The 25,676-nt window shown below is 32.7% G+C and overlaps 1 protein-coding gene across 5 annotated transcripts in view; it reads left to right on the top strand.

The window, feature by feature from the left end:
- LOC106504979 (uncharacterized) overlaps positions 1 to 25,676 on the top strand; it is a 980,193-nt gene that overhangs the window by 458,279 nt on the left and 496,238 nt on the right. The window contains exon 2 of one of the 5 annotated variants that reach the window (XR_002335880.2): positions 14,887 to 15,016. The exons of 3 other annotated variants lie outside the window; for them this stretch is intronic. The gene's annotated coding sequence lies outside the window, so the exon portion shown is untranslated. Of the gene's footprint in view, positions 1 to 14,886; positions 15,017 to 19,814; positions 20,097 to 25,676 lie in introns of those variants that run through there. One more of the 5 variants, XR_014816006.1, reaches the window with a different exon arrangement.

Here is a 25,676-nt window from a genome sequence, read left to right as displayed (position 1 = left end):
AATAAATTGTTTCATGAAAAATTTTATGGTCAAAATAAGAAGAGATGTTACCAACTTCCCTAATTGACTAAATACTTAAATGTAAAAATTAAAACCATCCAACTGCTAGATAAATATCACATTGAAAGTAGCAATCTCTTTTCTAAGTATAGCATAAAGTCCAGAGAACCCCCTGAAAAAACTGCCAAATTTGACATTATAAAAACATAAATGATTTGTGTGCAAAAAGATAATTATTGAGAAGATAAATTATGACATATAAAAATATTTGTAGGACAAAATATTAAAAGCCTTAATATACAAAGTGTTTTGAATTTGCAAAAGACAAATATTTCAATATTACACTCTATAATGTTGTTACTGTATTCTTCTTATAGAGATTTAAAAATTTATCCATCATTTATTGCTATTTTGATTTTTTTTCCTAGTATACCTCTTTAAAAGCTCCTTTATTTTGTATTTGAATTTACAAATCAGAATATCTTTCTGTAGTGTCAATCCTTGCAATGCTTCAGTGAGATAACCTCACTGAGATGGGTGAAGGAAAAAGCTGACCTATGTCCATTTGGAAATTAGTTTTTAACACCAAGGCAACAGAATAGTGTTTAGTATGTTTACTTGTATACTTACTAGTTGATAAAAATTTTTTCATATGGAGTATTGATTAATAATTGTGGAGCCACTATTCAAGTATTTTTGCATTGATCCAATGGAGTAAATGGATATAGGATGGTAGGAGCCTTTTGGAGTGAGAACTTGCAGATGAATAAAGGAAGAAGGTTAGGATGAATCCATGTAGTGGTGAATCAAAATTGGTAACATCATTTTGTACTCAGATTTAGTTTAACATCAATGTAGGTTATTACACATAGAAATATTTATAGATATGTATATGTGTATAGTCCAGTATCTACACAGTCTTTGCTCTGTCAGCTTAGGGAGCCAAGAATCAATGACACACAATAGCACAGAATACACATTTCACCTAGAAATTTGTTTGTTATCCCATTCTTTAATAAAATAAACATGGGCTTTTTGGTGAAATTCCTGATTTCAAGACTATGAAAGAAATATGCAGGATGATCCTAGTAAATCTTGCACTGCCATAAAGTAAGAAAGTAACCATGGCTTCAAAGATGGGGAATGTCAAATTGTTTCAGCCTCTAGAAGGAGCTCTCCAATAAACAAAGTTGAAACAATTTGGGAAAAAAAATAGTTTTGGATTATAAACCAAAGTATAAAGTACATATTCATGGATTCATAGTCATGTAAATAAATGATTAATCAAATAAATTAGAAGGGACAGACAAATCTCCCATGCAGAAAAATTCCAAATAATTTATGCTGATATTCTACTCTTAAGAGAATTAGCATAACTCCCCAGTCTCTAAATGTGGGCTTTTCATAGTGACTTTCTTCCAATTAGTACAGTATGGGGAGAAGAGGAGGAAAGTAAATTTGTAGCAGAGACACTTGGTAAAAATGATCTCAAATCAGGTAACCAAGTTTAAGATTAACTAAACATCATATTTATGGTATGTATACCCCATATGATGTCATAGGATCAGTATGGTGCTTTGCCTTTGTATTTTTCTTTCCCAAAACATATAACTCCAGTCTAGTCATGATAGACATTAAACAAATACCAATTGAGGAACATTCTATGGAGTACCTGACTAACAATCCTCAAAATTGTCAAGGTTATCAAAAATAAGTAACATGTGTGAAGTTTTCACAATCAAGAGGAGCCTCAGATGATATGACAACTAAATGTAATATGTTAACCTGGGTGGGTCCTGGAATAGATTAAGAAATTTTGGATAAACTGAAGAAAGTTGAATATAGCATGGACTTTTGTTAGTAACAGCATATAATTACTGGTTCATTAATTGTGACAAATGCACCATACTCATGTAAGATGTTGACAGTAAGGAAAACTGAGTGTGGGTTATAAAGGGATTTCTGTACTGTGTGTTATTTTTGTAAATTTGAAACTGTTCTAGAACTTTCCATAAGACTAAATTATTAGGCTTTCCATACTGGTAAACTTATAGAAAGTTTACTAAAATAACCTTTTTAATGTTGCTTGAATGTTTGGTTATCCATGTATTAAAAATTTAGACATTATACCAAAAATGTTTTTAATGTGAAATGAATTATAAAACTTAAACTAAGAATTAAAATATGAATTTTCTAGAAAAAAAGATGAGTGAACTTATTTGTTACTTTGGATTACACAAAGATTTCCTAAATGTGACAAAAACAGTATAAGTCATAAGCTTTAAAATTTATAAATAAGATCTTAAAACATTTGTGGTTTAAAATGTACCCAACAAAGACGAAGGTCGTTCACATTAAAAAATATTTTAAAAACATGTAAATGATAAAAGACATCTGGAATATAATTTACTATTAAAATATTAAAATAAAAAGACAAAAATACTGATTAAAAAGGGCAACAAATAGATACTTTAAAAATACAAGATATTCACATATCAAATAAGCACATGAAAAATTTTCAACATCATTCATTATTGTTAGGACAATACAAATTATTATTTCAAAGCCATTAGAGTTTGTAGAATTGAAGATTGATAATACCAAGTGTGATGAAGATACAGAACCACTGAAGATTGTATATAACACTGGTGGGCATACAAGATGAGACTGCTTAGAAAACCATTTATCAGTTTTTCATAAAGTTAAGTATACAGTTATTGTATAACCTAGAAATCTTTCTCCTAGTTATTTAAATTAATCAAGAGGAATGAAAATATATGTTCACGCAAAGAATTGCTATTGAATGTTTATCAAGACTTTGCACCTGATAACCAAAAACTCAAAACAATGCAAATATCCCTCATTTGGAGAATGGACAAACTGGGTCACCATGCTGCATGGTAGAAAATTGAAAGAACACTGTAAACCAGCTGTAACAGAAAAAAATAAGAATCATTATACAAAAAAATAAAACAGATTGTGGTATACCCTACAATCAAATAGTACTCAGGATCAGAAAGAATAAATTACTATTAGACAAAATAAGTAAATTTCAATAGCATTATGTTAAGTGAAAAATTTGGGCACAAATAGCCACATTCTATATTCCATTTGTAAGAAATTCTAAAAAAGGCAAAGGTATAGTGCTAATAAAGCAGATGAATATTTGCCTGAAGCTGAGGATAGAGGAAGGGGGTTGACTGAAAAGAGACATGAGAAAAATTTTTAGGATGAAAGAAATATTCTATATCATGATTATGGCTAGTGTTTATTAAACATATTTGTCAAAACTCATGGAGTCATACATTTAAAATGATATTTTATATGTGAATTATACCTTAATGAGGCTGATAAAATATATGAAAAGAATTTTCATATTAAATTATTACTCTTCACCTGTAAACATCTAACTGCTCCTTTCTTGCATGGCTCTTCCTTTGACTGTTTGGAATGGCATATTTACATCTCACTTTCATCTTACTGAATTTTAAGACTTCCTCAGTTTCATTTATCATTTTGCTAAGAAAAAAAGAAGTTATCTGAATATATAGTTAGGTAACTTGGTTACTTGGTACTAAATTGATATTCATTTTAATGGGGGTTGCAATTAATGAAGTCAATTTAATTACATTATTTATTTCAATTGCATTAGCCTATTAAGAAAGATAGTCTATCTAAAACATGTGCATCAAAATAAAAAATATTTTATCTTAAACATAAATTCATTTTATTTGTAACCTCAGCATAATATTGCCTAATTAATTTATGTTACGAAGACCTGTTCAAAAAATACAATCTTAAAATCAGAATTCAGAGACACAGTGAAACTTGTTTTTCAAATTATTCATTCTTTTCAGCTGTTTTCTATTGTTCTTTTACTCCTACATTTTTTGCCTTGTTCAATAGAGCTGCCTTAAAAAAATTGATGGACTCTTCCAAAAATCCATCTTGAAACCATAAGAAATCATGTTCTTTGGATCAGTTTTTATTATTTCATATTTTATACATATATTTTGAAAACCACAGATTAGAGGCATATTTCCGTTTCTGAAACATAACAGTTTGTGCAAATTCAGTGTTATTAGTAGGCAATGCCACCAGTAGATGAATCCTTAGAATATGAGTGTAGCTCAAGTTTGCTTTAGAAACCACAGATTTGGCTTGGATTGAAAATAACAGAATCATCCTGGTGCGTTCTCTTAAACTGGTCCAATTTCTTCACGTACTGCAGAATTCAGAATTCCATTAGTATTTTTAATCATGGCCTAGAAATATCTATAAACTCTCCAGTCAATTGCTTGAACCTAGTTTCAAAGGGTAACTAATTTGAACTCTCCCATTAATTTTATTTATACGGAATCTACAACTGAGAAAGACTGAATGATTTTTCAGAAGTCATTAGGAGAGAGAAAGAAAAGAGGGGACAGATAGCAGGTGGACAGAGACAGAGAAAGTGTTCAGAGCAAGAAGAGTGACAAATATTAGGTTTCCTGAATCCTCATCTGGTGTTATTTACATTTCACAGTACTGCTGATTAATACATGAGAGATTTGTAGGTCATGGATAAAGTATGCAACCAAATACCCAAGAGTGGATGCTGAAAACACGGAGCAAATTTTTCATGTTGTTTTCCTATAAGACTAAAATCTTAGGCTTTCTAAACTGGTTAACTTTAACATGTGTGAAATAAAAACTTATATGTGCTATAAAATACAATTTATTAATGGAACAAATTTTTTTCTTATAACAAAAATTGTGATTTCATAATAGAAAGGAAATACTTTCGCTTCTCTTGAGCTCTATTGCCTAAACCATGTCTGGCTGTGGGAAGCACAATTCACTGGCGGTCCCACATGCTGTCCCTCTGGATCCCTCACCATCATCATGCCAAGTCCATACTCCTCCTGGGTAGCTCTCAGGTAGTCACTGAGCTTGGCAAGGTATTGCGGCCAGCCCATTATACTGAGACATGGAACTCCTCCAACAGGAGACTTAGCCCCTCCATCCTTGCTGCAGTAATAGGCCCTCTCGGTACAATCCTTCTTAATGCCCTCTCCTTCCACAGGAGTCAGATCAGCATCAGGCTCCAAAGGCTTTCCCTTCTTTTCCTGTCTCTCCTCCATTAAATCTCTTTCAAGTCTAATTCCATCTTGGCGTCTCTTCTGGAAGGCATGAACTGACACACATTTGCTCTTAATAGCTCTGATCTTGATTTCTGTATTTATAAAATATAGAAAAGAATTTTCATATTTCTGACTGAGTAGAATTTCAGTTTGAATTCACAAAGAAGGAAGTTTAAAAGCTCTATTCAAACACTTTGCACATATTTTTATCTAATCTGAGACATATTGTTTCCTGTACCAAAAGCCCCCCAAAAACCACTATCAATAAATAATGAAATGTCATGAATTATAAAATATATCTTAATTCCAAAGATAGAAAATTTTGCGTTTTGGAATCAGTAAAAGTGGTAATTATTGTTGCTGTTATTAATAAATATTTCTCAATATCGGTACCATGCAGTATTTCCTTCATTTCCCGTAGCTACTTTTGTGATGAATAGCCTTTTTTGTCTTGAAGTATATAATTAATAATTCACTCCTTGCTTGGTTCCAAACATTTGCTTATACACCTGGTTATACATAAGAAACATTACAGTTTAATTACACATATATTACATCTAGTTTAGTGCAAGAAGCCTTGAGGAAATAAAGCTCTGCAAGTATAATTGGTAATTGAATTTTATGAAGTAATTTTATAATTTTCAAGATAACTTTCACTAATACATTAACCTACTTCCACCAGTGTTCTAAGGGTAAAGGACTGTTTTTATCATCTTTGCTGGATGGAAAAATTGAAAGTAACGTCTTAAGGTCACAGGAAAACAATTCAGGCTAAGGTATATATGCGATCCAAGATTTTCACCATCTGAGAGGATTGCTTTATATTAGCTTTACAAAAACTCATTTTTAAAAGGTAATTAGTTACAGATAACTCTGCTGAGACAATTCCAAGGATCTTACTGGTAACATGGATATTTTTAATTCTTTTCAGTTTTAAAGCTTTGAGGAAATTACAAATGTTAGTTCAGGATAAGTTTTCAGAACTCTGAGTCTCTTGGCTTTTACTCATTTGTAAAATGTCATACTGATTATTTAAACTTAGAGGGTATATTTTTGACAGCTAGGCTAAAGCAGCCCTCTTGGGAGAAACTTTTAGTAGTATTGACGTGTTCTGGACAAGCACTACGACATTAAAACTTTGTAAATAGTGAAATTACCGGCAGGAAGCATCTACTCAACCAGCATATGGCCTAATAAAGACATTGTTTGAGTGAGCAGGGGAAGTATGCCCTTTGGTAGAAGCTAGTTCCTCTTTTCACTAACAAGATTTTGTTTTCTTTCATTTGTTTTCCTTTCTATCCATCATCTCAAATTATTGCAATGGAAAAAAATTCATAAGACTTTATAGAAAATCTTGCTTTTTTTTTTTTTTTTTAAATTCCTCTCTCTGCTCTGCTTCATCCTCTTCCCTTTCTTTGCTTCCTTTTGAGGAAATAATGATCTATCCTTTTCTAGCTTGGTTTCACATACATGTGTAAACAGTTCTTCTGCAAATGAATTCCATCTCTGAGACTGGATAACAGTCAAATAGGACATGGTCATCATTCCTTCAGAGATTCTTTGGAAATATCCAATCTTCTTATGGTATTAGCATGCTCCCTCACAGTGCAATACTTTGCTATTTAGGCTTAGGAACAAATAATATTTTCTAACCTTTGGTCTAGTTTCCAAATTTTCTGCTCTTGATATAGCTATCCTTCAATTATTTTTTAAGAAAAGACAAACATGTATATTGACTACTTACTATGCTCAGAGGGTCATGAGAAGTCTTTATCTCTAGACTGTGAGTTTTCTACATTTTTGCTGAAAATTTGCAAATTCAGTATGTCATACATTCATTATTTTGCCTCCAAATATTTCTCCTATGTACCTGCTCAGTTAGGAGTGCCAATAGCTGTACAAATGCTAGAAATTAGGAGCTAAACTCCAACTCTTTCTTCACTCATCCTCCTATTTGTAATCAATTACCTAAGCACTTCACTGCGGCCATTAGGTTAAAAATTTTACTTCTGTGTCTATGTTGTTGTTCAGTGTCTATTTTTTTTTTTTTTTTACCCAGACTGATGTAAAAGTTTTTTAGCCTATCTGTCAAATTACTTTTATAATAGTCTTCATTCTGCTCCCAGACACATTTTTAGGAAATATAAACCATGCCTGGGTTTTGACTCCCTTTAAAAATTCATCAGTGCTTGGTTTTTGACTATAAGATTCTTTTTAAATTTCCTTTTTATGTTGTAGAGAGTCTTGCTTATCTCTCCTGTCGTGACTACAGATCTGTGACTATCAAATCTTGTAATATTTTTTTTCTTTTTGCTTTCTAGGGCTGCACCTGCAGTATATGGAGGTTTGCAGCCTAGGGGTCAGTCGGAGCTACAACTGCTGGCCTACACTGCAGCAACACAGGATCTGAGCCACATCTACAACCTATACTACAGCTCATGGCAACACTGGATTCTTAACCCAATAAGCGAGGCCATGGATCAAATTCACAATCTCACGGTTCCCAGTCAGATTCATTTCCACTGCAGTATGACGGAAACTCCACAAATCTTATAGTATTGAAAAGTAAGTATTATAGTATTCACAAATGCATGTTTTCATACATATAAGTACTATTTTTTTTGACTGTGCTACTTGATGCCATAGTCTATGACTCACCTGTCAAAATCTGATTCAATTTTTTTATTCCCAGTTCCAAGCTGTTAATATTTTTACACTGATTTATACGTGTTATATTTGCATGTATTTTATTTATTTTTTAATTTTATCACGTGTTTATTTTTTTTTAACTTTATCGGGGTGTAATTGATGTACAGTGCTATGTAGCATCAGGTTCATGGCAAAGTGATCAAGCTGTTAATATTTAACTAAAATGACCAAATTATTTCTTTCTCATGTAGCTGCTATAACAGACATGTTAAAACCTAAGTGGCTTGACAAGACAAAGTTTATTTTTGAATCCCAAGACTTCTTCAAGTAGACTCACCATTCCAGGCTGCTTCTATACTGTAGCTCTGCAGTCTCCATAAGATCTTCCTGGCCCATTACCAATGAAAGAGAGAGAGGGGAGAGGGAAATTGTCTTTTAAGTAACATAGAGTTCATAAGCAGGTGTGTTCATATGGTATCAAACTAACTGCAAGAACTGGTATAAATGTTTGGAAGCACATGGAATATTATTTGCCATTCTTGCTGACTTGTACACTTACAATCCTGTCTGTATTTCTTTACCTTCTTTACCTTGCCTGTGCTTATGTAGTTGCATATGCTACATTATATTACAATTAGGTTGTATTCCAACTGTGCCCCATAACATTTCTCTTTCTCTCACTTCAATATAAACTGCTTTTTTAAAATTTCTTTTTAAGGCCCAACCCATGGCATATGGAAGGGCCCAGGCCGGGGTTCAAATCAGAGCTGTAGCTGGGGCCTGCACCATAGCCACGGCAACAATGTATCCTTAACCCACTGAGAGAGGCTGAGGATTGAACCCACATCCTCACAGAGACAATATTGTGTTCTCAACCCTGAGTCACGCGGGAATTACTAAGCTTTTAGAAAGCAGGTGACGTTCCTATGTATTATTGTCTGTAGAGAATCACATAATGATGTTAGTGGGTGATTATGTTTTCAAAAGGAACTGGTGCATGCAGACTTGATGTTTGGTTATGAGCAGAAACAAATGCACTGAGACAGCTAAATGCATTAAATATATGGGAAACAGCTTATAGAATCTTAGAGTAATGGCTAGGAAGACAGGTATTATGGAGGCTTTTAAATTCTCATATATGAAATCTATGCCAGTGTGCTTGTTGCAAGCTTATTATTGAAAACATAATCAACCTATGAACATAACTTCAGAATAACTGGTGCCACCATTTGTCAGAATTCTATTATTAATGCCAGTGTGACACCCATAATGAACAGATATTATTCTAGTGGGACAATAATATCTCTTCTTCCTTAATAGAGTTCGCCATATTTTTATTGCACTGATGATGTATTTATCTACTGCAATTTTAAGCTTAGTCATTTGTCATGTGTGATACTGTCTTGTATGTCAGAGAGCCTTCTTTTTTTTTTTTTTTTATTAAAAGCTCAGGTGTCTGGAAGTCACAAAAAAAGATCCCTGCTTGAACATTTCTCAGGGCATGTGGAACGAGAGAATGGTTAGCTCCATGACTTTCTCTCTATGATATTACCAGGCAGTAGCTCTTATCTCCTGACTATATTCTGTGTGACAGTAAGATTTTCTCTTTGTGGGGTGAAGAGCTTTCTGCTTCAGCTTTTCCTAATGCCATTGTAGATAAATCACTTGTTACTGCTGCCAATGCACTCAGAATGAAATGGAGTTCTTGTACCGTTAATCCTTTTAGGGAAATTACTTTTGACCAACACATTTTTAAGGCATTCCATTGCCTTTGGAATGGATAAGCAATGAGATCCTGCTGTATAGCACTGGGAACTATATCTAGTCACCTATGATGGAGGATGATAATGTGAGAAAAAAGAATGTATACAGGTATGTGTAACTGGGTCACCTTGCTGTACAGTAAAAATTGACAGAACAGTGTAAACCAGCTATAATGGAAAAAATAAAAATCATTATAAAAATAAATAAATAAGTAAATAAATATTGTCATATGAAAACTGGCTCCAATAACAACCTGCTAGATTAACAGGAAGCTAATGTCTCTCTCAGTCTTTGCTAATTTGGCCAATATATGGGAGCCTTTGTACATCAACACCTTGAGAGATTGGATGGACTCTCATAATATTCAATTGACCCATCTACTTAGCCATTGTTCCCAAAGCATGCACTTCATGTTAGGGTGTAGAGTGTCTCTGTTGGACTTGAGGTACAGGTGGTTAGTCTCAACATCTGTGCTTCAGAATGAGCCTTCTCATTGACAAACTAAATCTATACCCCGACATTTTTATCCCATCACTGTGAGTTCATTCTTGACATTGTTTCCTTTTCCTACCAGCAGATTTTGGTTGAGCATATATAAATCCATTAAACAGGTGGCCGTTGACACTTTTCTTAGACTGCTCCTGATCATTCACTTCTCTTACTTCCAACTCAAAAGCATTTGCCTTTGTCTAATAACGGATATGAGAGCAATGTTGGTCACCTAAATTGTTATGTTACATTCTTCCATGGGATAATGAGTATAATTTAATTTACATGTTTATAACTAGAGTGATTTTTCATAAATAAATATCCACAGAAATTGGCTTGCTTTTAAAATATGATTCAGGGATCCTAAAAGGTACAGTGTCAGGACAGGAAGTAGATATCATATCTTTCTAGTTATTTCAAACCAAAAAGAAAGACCATAGAGAATTAGGTCTTTCCTTAACCACCACCATGGAATGACTGGAGAGGCTGGAGTCAGGGGACTACTATTGTACTAGTCAGTTCAGTCCAAGGCTCAGCAAGATCCTGTTGCTAACATCTAGGCTATGACAACAGTCTCTTGGCAACAGTTTCCAGAACCTGGAATGCTGGGTCCACCAGTGTAACTGCTCCTAAACACTCAAATCTCCAAGGACATTATTGGAAACAAAAACACTTCACCTCTGTCTTCCAAAAGTAATATGAGTTATCAATTACTAGAACCAAAAACAAATTCATAACTTTGGTGTTAAGGAACTATGAGAAAGTACATTTTGAGTTTCCCAGCCTCCTTAGTGCAAGAAAGTATAGGAAAGTAATTAAAAATTTTTTTTCAGCCAATATAGTAAACAACAACAAAAAATTAAAATGCTGAGTACAGACCAAGTGCATTCAGCACAGGCAAAGAAACTATATAAAAATGAAAAATATTAAGTATAAGAACCATGAAACATGTAAAGGATTATTTTAAATTGAAGCAAGCACATCCTATCTAAAGAGTAATTCAGATTTTTAAAAATGTATACATTTTTATAAAAGCTCCCATTTTAAAGTATATATAGAATGACACCTTAAGAAATAAATCACTAGATTTGGTTCAGGAGTTTTTGTTTCCTTGCCTATGACTTAGATATATTTATAATGGGTTATCAGCAACAGATAGAAAAAAATACTTATTACTGATTTTATTTTCATGATTGAGAAATTTTACTTAAGGTGTGTCTATTGTTGATGTGGATATGTAATGGAAATGTATTCCTTTTTCTTCATCTTGCTTTATTTAACAGTGTGTACTATTTTCCACAAAATTATTGTGATGTTTTGGGGGCTTAACTTGCCATAATGTTTAAGCAAAAATTAATTGTACCTTTTCTCTAACTGATTTTTTTTCTCATTTACAAATATCTATCACATTATGTAGCTAGTTGTTTTCAAGTAAAGAGTAGTATCTGAAAACTGAGACTCAGTGAAATGGCACACAGCAATAGCCTCACACTCTTTTCTCCAAACTATTGTAAAATGTTGGATCCAACTAGGTGAAGTATGTAACAAGATGATCTTTCTACCGCCCTTGTAGTATCTTATCAAGCTTTGGAGGTTGTCAGATGCTGGCAATGTGACTGTGTCACAAATTTTCAGCAAACATTTGACTCATATCATGAATGTTATTAGAACCAGTGACCAAACAGCACATGGTTTGATAGGATATTCCATTACAGAATTTCTGAACCATTCCACTCCTCCAAGGATTTCATTAATTGGATTGATATGTTTCTGTGTGTTTTTTAAATACAGTTCTTAATAATGACAAATGTAATATCAATCAATTTCTTTGGAACAGATAAAGTTTTTTAGTTTTGATGGACACCTGCAATTTTTAGTCTTATACCAAAGCTTGGATCTCGAGCCAAACACAGCTGTTTTGGCAATCATCCCTATACTCATCTCACCTACAAAGATTTGAAACAGATTTTAGATTTGGGTTTTCACCAGGAAATGTCTGCTGAATTGTGCCTTTTCTGATGTGTGACATTGAATCTATCCTTTCTTTCACTTAGAGCGATAAGTAAAGCCTTAAATGAGAGAAAATTGTTGTAATTCAGTATCAATGATTGTAGGAGCATTACTTTGAAAAGAACTCACAGAATTTGCACATCAATTAATCTGTCTATTCATGCATATATTCTTCACTATATCCTATTGTGGGCAAAATCCGGGTTCCTCTGTGGGCAAAGTGTGTCATAGGGCTAAATAAATATAAAGTTTAACATCCAAATTGAGATTTTTTTTTTTAAGAGTGAAATGAAACTTAATTTACAATTATACCAGGATAACAGACATGAACTCTGTCTGTTCCTAGCAAACTCATATGGAAGCATTTCTATGTATTATCCCTATTAGGTTAATAAATATGTTCATGCTTATTTCTAAGCAGATTTCACAATAATCCTGCTTGTATCCAATATTATTGAGGCTCCTTTTTGTGTCCTTTACTTATTTTTCAACTGCCAAAAAATAAAATACTGCCGGGGAAGTTAGGATACTTTTTGTTTGTTGTACTGAAATGTAAATGAGGCCATGAGCTGCTATCCTGAGAACAATTCTTGAGAGAATATCTAAAGGCTTAGTGAGCAAGAGAGGCAAACCTAGAAAAAGTTAGGAAGGGTAAACTAAAAGCAAACTTTATTGTATCAATATATCTGCATTTAGTGTAGCTGAGAACTCTAATAACGAAAATGCAAATGAAAACCACAGGTTGTATGAAGGACTGGAAAATAAAATGTGGATGGATTGAGTCAAATTTATTACCACTACCAGGAAAACAAGTGAAAGTCCAAATATGCCTAATGGTGCATCCAAAAAGTCAATTTTATGCACCTAAGATGGCATCAGGATGGTATTGATTGTATATTTATGTTAGATCCCTTTATATATTGGCAAATTGGCCGGTATCATCATGAGTCATAACAATTCTCATATAACAATAAAATAGACTATTTCGTTTTGAACAGGTCGAATTAAGTTAAACGCTTAGAGATATTACAGCACTTAACATTAACATAAAACTGTGTACTTTTGTGAGAAACAAGGTCATGTTTTCATAATGCTCAAAGAAGCCAAGTAGTAATGCGGTCCATCTGGATTTCTTGAAACTCTACAAGTGTAAACTCCTAGGCATTTTACTGATAGAGAATGGACTGCAGGGTGTTAGTTAAAATGTAGTTAAATGTTCATAAAGCCTTGGTAATCCTGTATTTATAGTACCCAAACATACAGGGACATGCACAGTATCTCAGCTGTTCACAGAACCTTCTGTTAATGGGTTTCTAAATGATTAGTTACAAAAGCAAATTCAATAATTGATTTATAATTATTCTCTCAAGTATACTAGGTTTTTGAATATTAACCTAAACCTCTTATCAAAGCAATTACTACATTCGTTTTCATAACTCTGTTAAATGTAGCCATTGTAATTGAGTATCTAAGAAGCATATTAAGATAAAATTTCCTATCTGAAACATGAGAGATGATAGATGGGATTGTAAATAAGCCTAAGAAAACTCCAGGCATAAGTCCTTATTTCTTGAAAAAAAAAAGGGGGGGGGGATATTTTACAAGTCTAACAAGAGTTTGCAGAATTATATTCTCATGGAGAAGAATTGTTCTCTATAATGACCACTATCACCTGAAATGTTGAAATATTTACTCTTCTCTTGGATCTCTTGCTAATTAGATGTTATTAGTGTCCAGAATAAAGCAAATTGCATATCGCTACTTTAACAAACGTATTTTAATGTTATATATAAGGAAATTTTAATAGCCAATCTATTTATTCAAGTCTATCTATCTATGTATATCTGACATCAATCTAAAACCTTACTTGTTACTCATAAAAGAAATGTTTGTCCACATATAATTTTCCAAGATTATCCTTAAAATAAGCAGCCATATTGGCCTATAAATAGTATTCATTTTTGTTGTTGTGTGCTAAAATTTAGATAATGTGATGAAGCATTTTCTGAGCTACTAAGTGTTCTTTATCTTGGTCAAGTAGAGCTAGTTTTCCCTTTCCTTTGTATCCCCATCTTTTTGTGCCTATCAGTATAAAAGAGTGTCCTATTCTTTTTCAGTCAGAACTACTAACCTAATTAGACTGGAAACTTATGGAAGGCAAAAGTGGTCTTCATTTTTCTTTCCTGACTACTCCTTTGCACAATACAACACATGCTAGATACTCAATAAAGCATTTTTTATATTTTAAACTTTTAAAAAATATCCTGAAAAATGCAGGAAAATTGAAAGATGATCCAAGGAATTTCTGTATATCCTCCTCTTGGCTTTCCCTAATGTTAACATAATATTTGCCACAGTGCTTTGGTCAATACTAAACCACTAGCCTTGGTAATTCTATTAATTAAACTAGAGACTTTATTTGGATTTCAACAGTTTTTCCTCTAATGTCTTTTTTTCTGTCCCAAGATCTAATGCAGGATATCACATGATGTTTAGTCATGTCTCCTTGATAATCTTAGGGACATGAGAGTTTCTCACTCTTTTCTTATTTTTCATGACTTTGAAAAATAAAGAATTTTGCTTAGATAAATGAATGAATGACTTTATTGAAAAAACAATCAATCTACCTTATTATAAGTGTACATGTGGAGAGAGTTGTGCAGATGTAAAAAATATGTTTATTCTATGATTGCATTTTAATTGTTTTCTCTTAAAATTTATGATGTATGTTATATAATATAGATTAAATATTGATATTAAAGAATGTCAAAATAGAGGTAATTTTTTTCTGATTGTAAATTTCAAATGTGCAAATTATTTTCAAAGATGAATGATTAAGAACTTTTTTAAGGAAGAAGAATTAAGGACCAATAGACATATCATGCTGGTGAGACAAAAACAGAAAGGATTAGGGTGAAGATCATCTACTTTGGATTCACAAATAGTTGGATTTTGGCCATTTGTTCACTATGTGATCCTTGGTGAGTTTTTTATTTCTCTAAAACTTAATTTTGTCTTTAGTTAAATAAAGATAATAATGTTACTTACCTCATGGATTTATTGTGAAGATAAAATGATAAAATTAATATACATTATTAAATTTAGCTCTTAATAAATATAATTAGTGAACTCAAAGAGGAGGAAATAGGAAAAGGAGATTAAAAGGAATGATCATTCGAGAATATAAAAAGTCTAAGTAAATCTGAATAAACTAGAAGAGATCTAATTAATAGATAACTAATGGAAAGTTGTGCATACTCTCCCAAGAGGAAAACCTAGACCATTGATTAACTTGTTATCTGTTGGCATTTTTATTTAATATTTATTAAAAAACTATATAGTCATAGCCTTCTTCTATGTTTTACAGTTCCTTTAAAAATTAATTTATCTCAAAGAATTGTATTGTTAATGCAGCACACACTAATGGACATTCCCATTTTTTTTTTAATGCTAGTCCCTGATTTCTAATTTACCCCTCCCCCTGAATTTCCCCTTTAGTAACCATAAGTTATTTTTTATATCTGTGGTTCTATTTCTGTTTTGTATGTAAGTTAATATGTGTCTTTCTTAGATTCCACATATGAGCTATATCATATGATATTTGTATTTGGTTTACTTCATTTAGTATGATAATCTCTAAATCCATTCATGTTGCAGAAAATGGCATTATTCAACTTTTTATGGCTGAGTAATATTCCATTGTGTGTATACATATATATATATATATATATATATATATATATCTCACATCTTTATCCACTCATCTGTCAATGGACACTTAGGTTGCTTCCACGACTTGGCTATTGTGAATAGTGCTGCAGTGATTGTTGGGATGCACATTTCTTATCAAATTATGATTTTATCCAGATATATGCCCAGAAGTGGGACTGGAGGATTTTAACAGTCTTCTCTAACACTGAGGGGCTCACTAAGAAATAGGCTTTGTCACAACCTCAACAATTGTCTCGTGTACTCCAGGAGCATTCTTCAGTAAATGTTTATATTGTATTATAAGTCACATGTCTTATGTTCCATAAATAAAAAGTACACTACATTAGAGAGATTTTATGGAAAAAATATCTTCTTGGGAAAATGGAAAAGTAATTTTTAAAATCTAAGTTATTTTCATGCTGTTTTAAAAACCTATCTTCACTGTTTAGATGAATCTCAGATCTATTGCTTCTGGCTACGTCTACTTTCAGCAAAAGTAAAGTCCCAGTTTCATGTATAATTTTAATGCTGGATTTTTTTAACTGAATTTGAAAATAATATCTTAACAGGTGTGATTAATAAGAAAGACAAAGTTGAACTGAGGATAGAAAAATCAATTGAAAGTAGTAATACATGAACATTTTTATATTGCTTATATTTAAATTAAAAAAGTTCTCATTTTATTTTATCCCATCTGTGAAATAAGTCAGGAGAATAACATTGAAATAAATATGTAATAGGAAAACTGAACACATATCTATTAATTTAAGGATTTTGTTTTTCAGGAATTTCCTGACAAAGCTGGTACTGGAATCTGAGTTCTCTTGAGTCATCATCCCACTCTCATTCCTTAGGCAATATAAGGAAATCTTTTACCTAAAGTGAATCATCTAAAATGGTATAATTTCTCATTACTGAACGCACACAGAGGTCTCACCAAAAGCCTTTTTCTCCTCCATAGACTAAATTGATTCTCACAAACAACAAGGTATACAAATTTGAAAATGAGATACCCTTCAAATACCAGCATTGTCAATAGAATGGGAAATGTAATCATATCTTTTCTAAGAGCTTATGCAAAAAGAAACTGGAATTTTAATTGTGGACATTTTTAATTGCACAAATATTATAGGTTCACTTACAAAATAAATTATGTAAGCAATCAAATGCATCTTAAGAATGATGAGAAAAAAATGAATACCCAGCATACCACTGAGTGCCATAAGGCATACAAAGGAAGCACAGCCATTATCTCTCCTTCAAGAGCATAGTAATCTTGGAGATATAACACTAATACATATGCAAAACTATTGTTGAATATAAAAAGCTAACCTATCCAAAAAATTATGTATTCATTTGGTTGTTAATATGTCCACACACAGCAATCAGGAAAGGGCCTTGAAAAGACATCAAGATTTGAAAGGCAAGGGAAGAGGAGAGGGTATTCTAACCTAAGGAAAGAACACAAAGTATAATGATGTGGGTGAAAGTTGGGAAATATCAATATTTAGGGATACATCAAAAGGATTTAAAATCTTAGATCTTGAAGGGACTTCAAACATCACACAGCTCAGTCTCTGGTTTTCTCAGTTTGGGATCCTGAGAATGAAAAAGAGGTGACTTGCCAACAATATACAACTTGTTAATGATTCAATTGGTACATGAATCTGGGTCTCTTGATTGTCACAGTCCAGTGCTCTTTTAAATAAACAAGTTAAATTTTACCAGTTCACATTTAATTCAATATGAATGGGACAATTAAAATTACAGACTGGAAACAGGAGATTGCCAAAGAGAAGGCTTGAAGAATATGTTGTTGTAATTATTATTAACCTGTAAGAGTTTAATCATGTTGACTTATCTTCCTGTTTCTGGCAAGAGATAGTATGACCCTCTGAAATCTAATGTGGCCTCTTGAAGTTCTTTGGCATGAAATTACCTAAATACTGCCAGAAATATCAAGAGTGAGACTGTACAGTGACGTTTCCACCCCACTTTCAGTGTTAAGATTCAAACACAGTTTGGTTGAAGCTTCAAGAGTGGGATGGAAATCCTATAAAATTGGATTGTGATGATCATTGTACAACTTACAAATGTAATAAATTCATTGAGTAATAAGAAAAGAAAGACAAAATAAAAAAAAGTACCAGACATAGGAGATAAAATGCACACATGTTAGATGGTACTTGTGTCAGAAGGGCAGGGACAGGTTACAAGTTGATGTAGGAATCTGAATCTTTCCTTTATTTTGCTGACCAAAATGTGTGTTGAGGTATAAACTTAAATTAAAAATTATTCCATACACTAAAAGAATGCATAGAATTTAATAGAAAACAAAGATAATTTTCATACTTAGACACTTTAGGGTCTAATACAGTTGAAATAAATCATTCTAATAGAATAAATTAGTTAGACTTATTCAAATTCAATTAAACTATATGAGTTCAATGATTATTTCTTTAGTGAGTATTTCATATGTGCCAGGTACTTTCTAGGTGTTTGTGACACATCAGTGGACAAACGTCAAAAGCCCTGCCTCATGAGATTTCATGACTGGTGGAAATTTATATTTCTAGTTCATCTTCTAAGTGCTAGAAAAAATGCCAAGTAGAAATGGTGGAAAGATGAAACAAAAGGGACCCTCTGTTTACAAGTCTACTATTTTAAAAGAGAAGGCAGGTGGAAAAAATAATTAGGAAACAATAGGTTACCATCTCCAGTTGAAGATTGTATTGTGTCATGTACAGCACAGAGGAGCAAGTGAATGACTGCTGAAGTAGAGGACAGAAATGAATTTGCTAAGAAATAGGCTTTGCATGGGTTGTATTTAGAAAGCAGAGGTCAAGCTGAGTAAAATAAATTTAATACTTTAGCACATGTTTAGAATCAGATGATTTTGAAGTTGAGATGAAAGGTCATTGAAATAACAAGCAAAATTTCTCATAAAATTATACATACTTCTTACTTCCTGTAAAATGGAATATGAACAATTTATTTTTTCCTCCTATGTAATCCTAACAGTTACCGTAATGGAACCCTTTATAAGGAGTATTGATTAATCAGATTTAATAAATGAAGATTAAGAATGTTTTTGCAGAGTTCCCATCATGGCTCAGTGTTTAAGGAACCCGACTAGGAACCATGAGGTTGCAGGTTCGATCCCTGGCCTTGCTCAGTGAGTTAAGGATCTGGCGTTGCCGTGAGCTGTGGGGTGTAGGTCACAGATGCGGCTCAGATCTGGCGGTGCTGTGGCTCTAGCATAGGCTGGCAGTTACAGCTCCGATTAGACCCCTAGCTTGGGAACGTCCATATGCCGTGAGTGAGACCTTAGAAAAAAAAAAAAAAAAACAAACAAAAAAAATTTTTTTTGCTCCCATGTAGTAAAATAGTTCATTAAATATGTGAATGAGATAGAAATATTTCATATTAAAAATCTGAGTCTTTGTTGATTACAGTTCATGACTTCTGCATTAAACTTAAGGCACTGAGTGAAATTTACTTGCTATAGTAGCACTAAGTTCAGATGGAATCTGTTCTCATATTAGTTAATTAATTCCCTCTAATCATTTATTATGCCGACTGTAATTTTCATCCAGCCAGACTGAAAAATAGCCAAAGAAACACCCTGTTTAAAAAATTGCTAATGAACACGAGAATCATATCCTCACTTACTTTAACAAGTTGATTCAAATAATTGGAAATTTTCTTATGCTAAAAATGCCAGCTGATTAAATTATATCAATTTTGGCAGCTAAATATGACTTAAAAATAATTTTGGAACTTTGCAAGCCCACCCAGTATTTTGATTTGTTTTCAGTGGAAAACTTTCTTTTTTTTCTAGTGGAAGATCCAAGATATGTAAATAAAAATAAAGATATCCAGTGACCTTAGGAAACGCCCTTAAATAAAAATAAACATATCAAGTGGCCTTAGAAACCCCTAGCAAGGATGGGGAAAAATGCCCAATGAAAGAGAAAAGAAAGAGAATAAACTTCTAATATCATCTATTGGTGAAGTCTGCTTAAAATTGTACTAATCTGTAAGATTAGCACTATATCTCTAGTTCTCAGTGGAAAGAGGATGGGCTTTAGAGTACGAGTGTAACTGTTTAATAGGAGAGTTGAAAGGCAGAAGCTCATATTAAGAATGGAAATTTTAAAAAGACTTTGAAATAATTTACCAAATCTGTGCATCCTTGAAAGTTAGAATGGAAGGAAATGTACAAACCTGTAAGACTAGAGCAGCTCAAAGTGTTCCAGCCACATGTACTCAAAGTCAAGAGCTCGACTGAGAGAAAGGTAAACCGAGAAGGACCTTAGTGCCTCACATCCTTAGGAGCATGTTTTCCAGGTATCGTTTTTATTCCAAGAAATGCTGTATTTCTTTTTTTACTAGAAAGAAACTCTGGGTGAGGGTAAAAGGGAGATTTATGGGGGAGAATGATTTTGTTTTCTTTTTACATGGTACATCTCAGTTAAAATTTTTCTTTTTCTTACAGTCATTAGAATTATTCTGTGTTTTTACTTAACTTTTCCAAGAATTATTACTCTTTCTTTTTAAAATGGATGAACTAATGTGCAAACCCTTTTGACTTTCTATTGTTTCTCACTGGGGGGCTTTAACAGACACTGCGGCTTGAAGCTCAGTTTTGTGCCTGCCTTAACAGTTGGGTAACTCGGGTCAAATTATCTGCCCTCTCTAACCAGTCTTCTTACTTGCAAACAAGACTTTTGTGAGGATTAAATGAGATAATCTTCTTTAAGCACAGTTAAATTTTCTGTAGGAATTCTAAAATAAATGGAACACTTTAAATGCCCATGATACTCTAGAGATTTGCTTTCTTTTTTTTTTTTTTTTTGAGATAGTTGCTATCTGTGTTATCAAAAAATAAAAAAAAAAAAACATAAACACAAATAAATATCCAGTCCTGGAGTTCCCATTGAGGCTCAGCATGTTAAGAACCCTACTAGTATCCAGAAGTATGGATGTTCAATCCCTGGCCTCACTCAGTGGGTTAAGGATCCTGCGTTGCTGCAACCTGCATCTTGGATCTGCTGTTGCTATGGTTGTGGTGTATACCAGAATTTGCAATTCCAATTAGACCCCATGCCTGAACATCTTCCATATGCCACAGATGCAGCCCTAAAAAGAAAAGAAAAAAAAAAATCCACTCCTTACTATATACAGTGCTAAGTTTTGTATGAGTTACAGTAATAGAGCACATAAACTCTACCAGAAAAAAAAAACACAGTCATCTAAAATACTGTTATGTAACTTTAAAGATAATTAGCTAGGCTAAAATTTCTGCTGTGTATTGCAGATTTTATTTAGTCACATGCATTATTATACATGGGTAATTTAGCTTGCTATTATCTGGATTTCCGCATGGGATATTGTTTGATAAATATGCATGCCTATGAACCCCTTTAACTTCCATCAATAAACCTCTTTGGATAGAATTCAAAAGAAACCAACCTCATCTGCCCTGTCCCAGATCACAGTGTAGTGAAGCTACCTGGTGCCATATACCCAGGATCCCAACATATATAGAAAGCACTCTTTAGGAAAAGAAGTATTTTCCTAAAAAGTTCTACAAGCTCTTTTGGGTATTATTTTGAACATTCAAGGGAGAGTTTACTGAATAGCACCCTAGTGATTGCTAACATTCCTTCCAGTTCTAAAAATTTCATGAGTCTATGATTCTGTAACTTAGCCTATAAAAATACTCTCCAAGAAATCACATGAACCATTCAGGAAATAATACCACAAGCCCTGTCATATTTGTGCTTCTGCCTTTTGGATAGACTGCTATTTATTTTTATAGTTTTCCTCTCGATGGGCCTAAATAGGAGAGGGAGATATCAAAATATTGTTCTTGTTATTATCAGTTCTTATTTTTTGCAAGCTTGGAATTCATTTAGGGGAAAATCATCAGATTTATTCTGACTATAGTTAGTTTGTGTTGGACCAAAGTTGATAAGTAAAATAAAATACTGGAAACAAACCTTCTAAAAATTTTCCAAACATTAAAAACCTTTGTTTTCTCTTTTATTTTTTGAGGCATTTTACAAACTGTGACTTGGGTTGGAGTATTTTGTCTCTGTAAATTTGAAAAAGCAGTAAAGGGAAATGAATTTAAATGTATCTGATTTCATGTTTTTAAAGCTAGAGTTCACAACCAAATAATGGAAGGTTAAACATATTGAAGTTTGTGACATCAGCTCCAAGCAGTAATTAATCACATTTGCAAGGCCTAAAAGTGTAATCAGTTATCAAAGATCATTGAACTTTTGGATCAGTGGTAAAAATCATTAAAAATTCTACTTAGCTTTTGAGTTTTTCCTAATAATTTATAGTCATGAAGTGAAAAGCATTCTAAAGGATGCAAAAAATTGTGTACATAGTATTTCTATATTATATACTGTGTATATTCATAAACTGATATTTATGTATATAATATATAGATAATATATTGTATTAATATATATTATATGTTATATATTATGATATATATGCACATATATGATCTTAGTATATATTTCCATATAAAAACCAAACTAAGGCATTGAGATTTTTAGCAAATACCACTTTTTAAAATGTTTTGAAATGAATTTTTTTTGAAGTATAGTTGATTTACAATGTCGTGTTACTTTTAGAGTATTGTGTTAAGTTTTAGGTAAAGTAACCCCTAAAGGTAATCCAGAATATATTCAAAAATTACATATATTCTATATATATATTTTTTGCAGATTCCTTTCCATTCTAGCTTGTTATAAGATATTGAATATTGTTCCCTATATTATACAGTAATTCTTTGTTGTTGATCTATTTTATGTATAGTAGTTTGTGCAGACTCCTAATTTATCCCTCTTCCCTCTTTCCCCTTGGTAACCAGAAATTTGCTTTCTATTTCTATGAGCCTGTTTCTGTTTTGTATATAGGTCACTTGAACTATTTTTTCATGTTTCACATATAAGTGATGCCATATGATACTTGTCTTTCTCTGTGTGAGGTATTTTATTTAGTACAATGTTCTCTATGCCTATCCTTGTTGCCACAAATGGAAATTGCCATCTTTTTAATGGTCGAGTAATATTCTATTGTGTTGGTTTGATTGAATATAATATTTATTGGTCTATTGTAATATTCTATTCTATTGATTTAAGATGTGTATATGTATATATACCACCTCTTAAACCAGTCATCTGTTGATGAGCTTTTAGGCAGTTTCCATGTCTCGGCTATTATAAATAGCGCTGCTCAGAACATTGAAGTGCATGTATCTTTTTGAATTAGAGAGTTTTTTTGTTTGTTTTCTGGATATATGCCAGCAGGGGATTGTTAGATCTTTTGGTAGATCTATTTTTAGTTTTGTAAGGAATCTTCATACTATTTTTCCCAGTGGCTGCACCAATTTAAATTTCCATTAGCAATGTAGGAAGTTTCCCTTTTCTCCACACTCTCTCTAGCATTTATTATGTGTAGACTTTTTGATGATAGTCATTCTGACAGTATGAGGTGATACTTCATTTTAGTTTTGACTTGCATTTTTCTAATAATTAGTGATGTTGAGCATCTTTTATGTGCCTGTGGCTATCCATATGTCTTCTTTGCATAAATGTCTGTTTAGATTTATACCCCTTTTTTGATTTTTTTATATTGAATTGTATAAGCTCTTTGTATATTTTGGAAATTAAGCCCTTATCAGTTGCAGCATTTGCAAATATTTTCTCCCATTCTGTATGTCATCGTTTTGTTTTGTTGATGATTTCTTTTGCTGTGCAAAAGCTTTTACATTTGATTAGGTGCTATTTGTTGATTTTTGCTTTTATTTCTCTCACTTTGGGACACTGAAGAAAATATTGCTATGATTTATGTCCAAAAATATTTTGTCTAGGTTCTCTTCTAGGGGTTTTGTGGTATTATGTATTATATTTTAGGTCTTTAAACAATTTTGAGTTTATTTTTTATATGGTATGAGGGAGTGTTCTAACTTAATTGATTTACCTGAGACTTTTCAGCTTTCCTAATATCAGTTGCTGAAGAGACTGTCTTTTCTCCATTATATATTCTTGCTTCTTTTGTTGAAGATTAATTAACCCTGACCATAAGTATGTGGGTGTATTTCTGGGCTCTCTGTTTCATTTATCTGAATTTCTGTTTTTGTGCCAATACTGAGTCATTTTGATTACTGTAGCTTTGCAGTATTGTCTGAAGTCTGGGAAGGTTATGCCTCCAGCTTTCTTCTTTTTGTCTCAGGATTGCTTTGGTTCCATATAAATTTTAGGATTATGTGTCTTAGTGCTATGAATCATGTCATGTCGTGGGTAATTTGATAGGGATCACATTAAATCTATAGATTGCTTTGGGTAATAGGGTAATTTTAACAATATTAATTCTTTCAATCCAACAGGATGGGGTATGTTCTATTTCACTGCATCATCTTCGTTTCCTTTATTAATATTTTCTAGTTTTCAGCATATAGGTTTTTCACCTCCTTGGTTTAATATATTTCTGGGTATTTTTTTTTCATTTTAATTTTTTGTTTTTTAGGGCCACACCTGTGGCATACAGAAGTTCCCAGGCTAGGGATCGAATTAGAGCTGCAGCTGCCAGCCTACGTCACAGCTACAGCAATGTGGGATCTGAGCCACATCTGCAACCTAAACCACAGCTCATCGCAACACTGGATCCTTAATGCACTGATCAAGGCCAGGGATCTAATACAGATCCTTATGGATACCAGTTGGGTTTCTTAACCTGCTGAGCTACAATGAAAATTCCAATTCCTAGGAATTTTTAATGCTATTTTAATTTTTTTTTTTGCTTTTTCTTTCTATTTCATTGTTGGTATAAGGAGAATGATTTGTGCGTAAAAGTATTTCATTTTTAAAAATATAAAGCAATTGAATGACTCACAAAAGTCATGAGCCTATCCCTCATAATTCTGAAATAGGTTCAGTTTTTAGGATTGAGAAGTTTCTCAAGCAAATCTAAGGTATATGGTCAACATAAGTCACTTAAGTTTCATCTTATCTCAGACACAAAATTGTAATAATATTATCAGTGGTTTGCCGAAATATCACAAATATATTTATACATTTCTGAGTAATCAAAATTTGAAAGTATTATTAGCAAATATGTAAATTAGAGAGCATAATACCTTAAAATGATAAAAGACTGTGTGCATCATTGCTATGGTGGGGCATTTTGAAATTTTATAAATACAACTCTGAAATTTTCAGAAATATTTCCTTGGAAATAAGGCATTTTGTTCATTTTACTATATGGTATTTATCTAAATTCTTTTGGTAATTTTAAGAGAAATTCATAAAAAATGGTTGAAAGGCATAATATTGATAAAGCTTATTTTTTGCTGGTTTGTTTGTTTTTTTCTATGTCAGGTTAAAATATCAATTCAGATCACATTAGATTAGGACCCTAAAAACTGCTGTAAAGAACATCATTCTACTGCCTTTTATAACACAAAGGGGCTTATCTTGGCATCCAGAAGGAATAATTTTCCTTGGTGGGTAGGAATGTAATGAAAAGCTCATAGGGGCTACACCCATTCTTCCTATCCTTTATTATTTAAAATCTTGGATCATTTTTGGTGTATTTCTCCCCAGTAATGTGGCTTTTCATGCAGAATATGCCCTTTGGGCAGAACAGTTTTATTCATTGTGTGTGAAATTCCAGGAAGAAAGATAGGATGCCATTCTTCATCTTCTCAGATGTCGGTAGTAAATCTGAAAAGTTATATTGGGCTTTCTATTGAATTAGGTATCAAAGTGGTTTTCCTGTTTGGTGCAGCAGGAGTCTGCTGAGGAGAGGCCACGACAGAATCTGGGAAATCAATATAGAGCATTTTGTGTCAAAATTAGTTTCTATCACACCAGAATACATTTTACCCAAAGGAGATGACTGATC

This window comes from Sus scrofa, chromosome 9 (genome assembly GCF_054392235.1).
Source record: "Sus scrofa isolate SSC_HxYL_T2T_F1_AM1 chromosome 9, Sscrofa_HxYL_maternal_Yorkshire_Landrace_v2.0, whole genome shotgun sequence".
Taxonomy (NCBI): Eukaryota; Metazoa; Chordata; class Mammalia; order Artiodactyla; family Suidae; genus Sus; species Sus scrofa.
The sequence above is the reverse complement of the archived record's forward strand: the minus strand, read 5'-3'. Positions and strand labels throughout refer to the sequence as shown.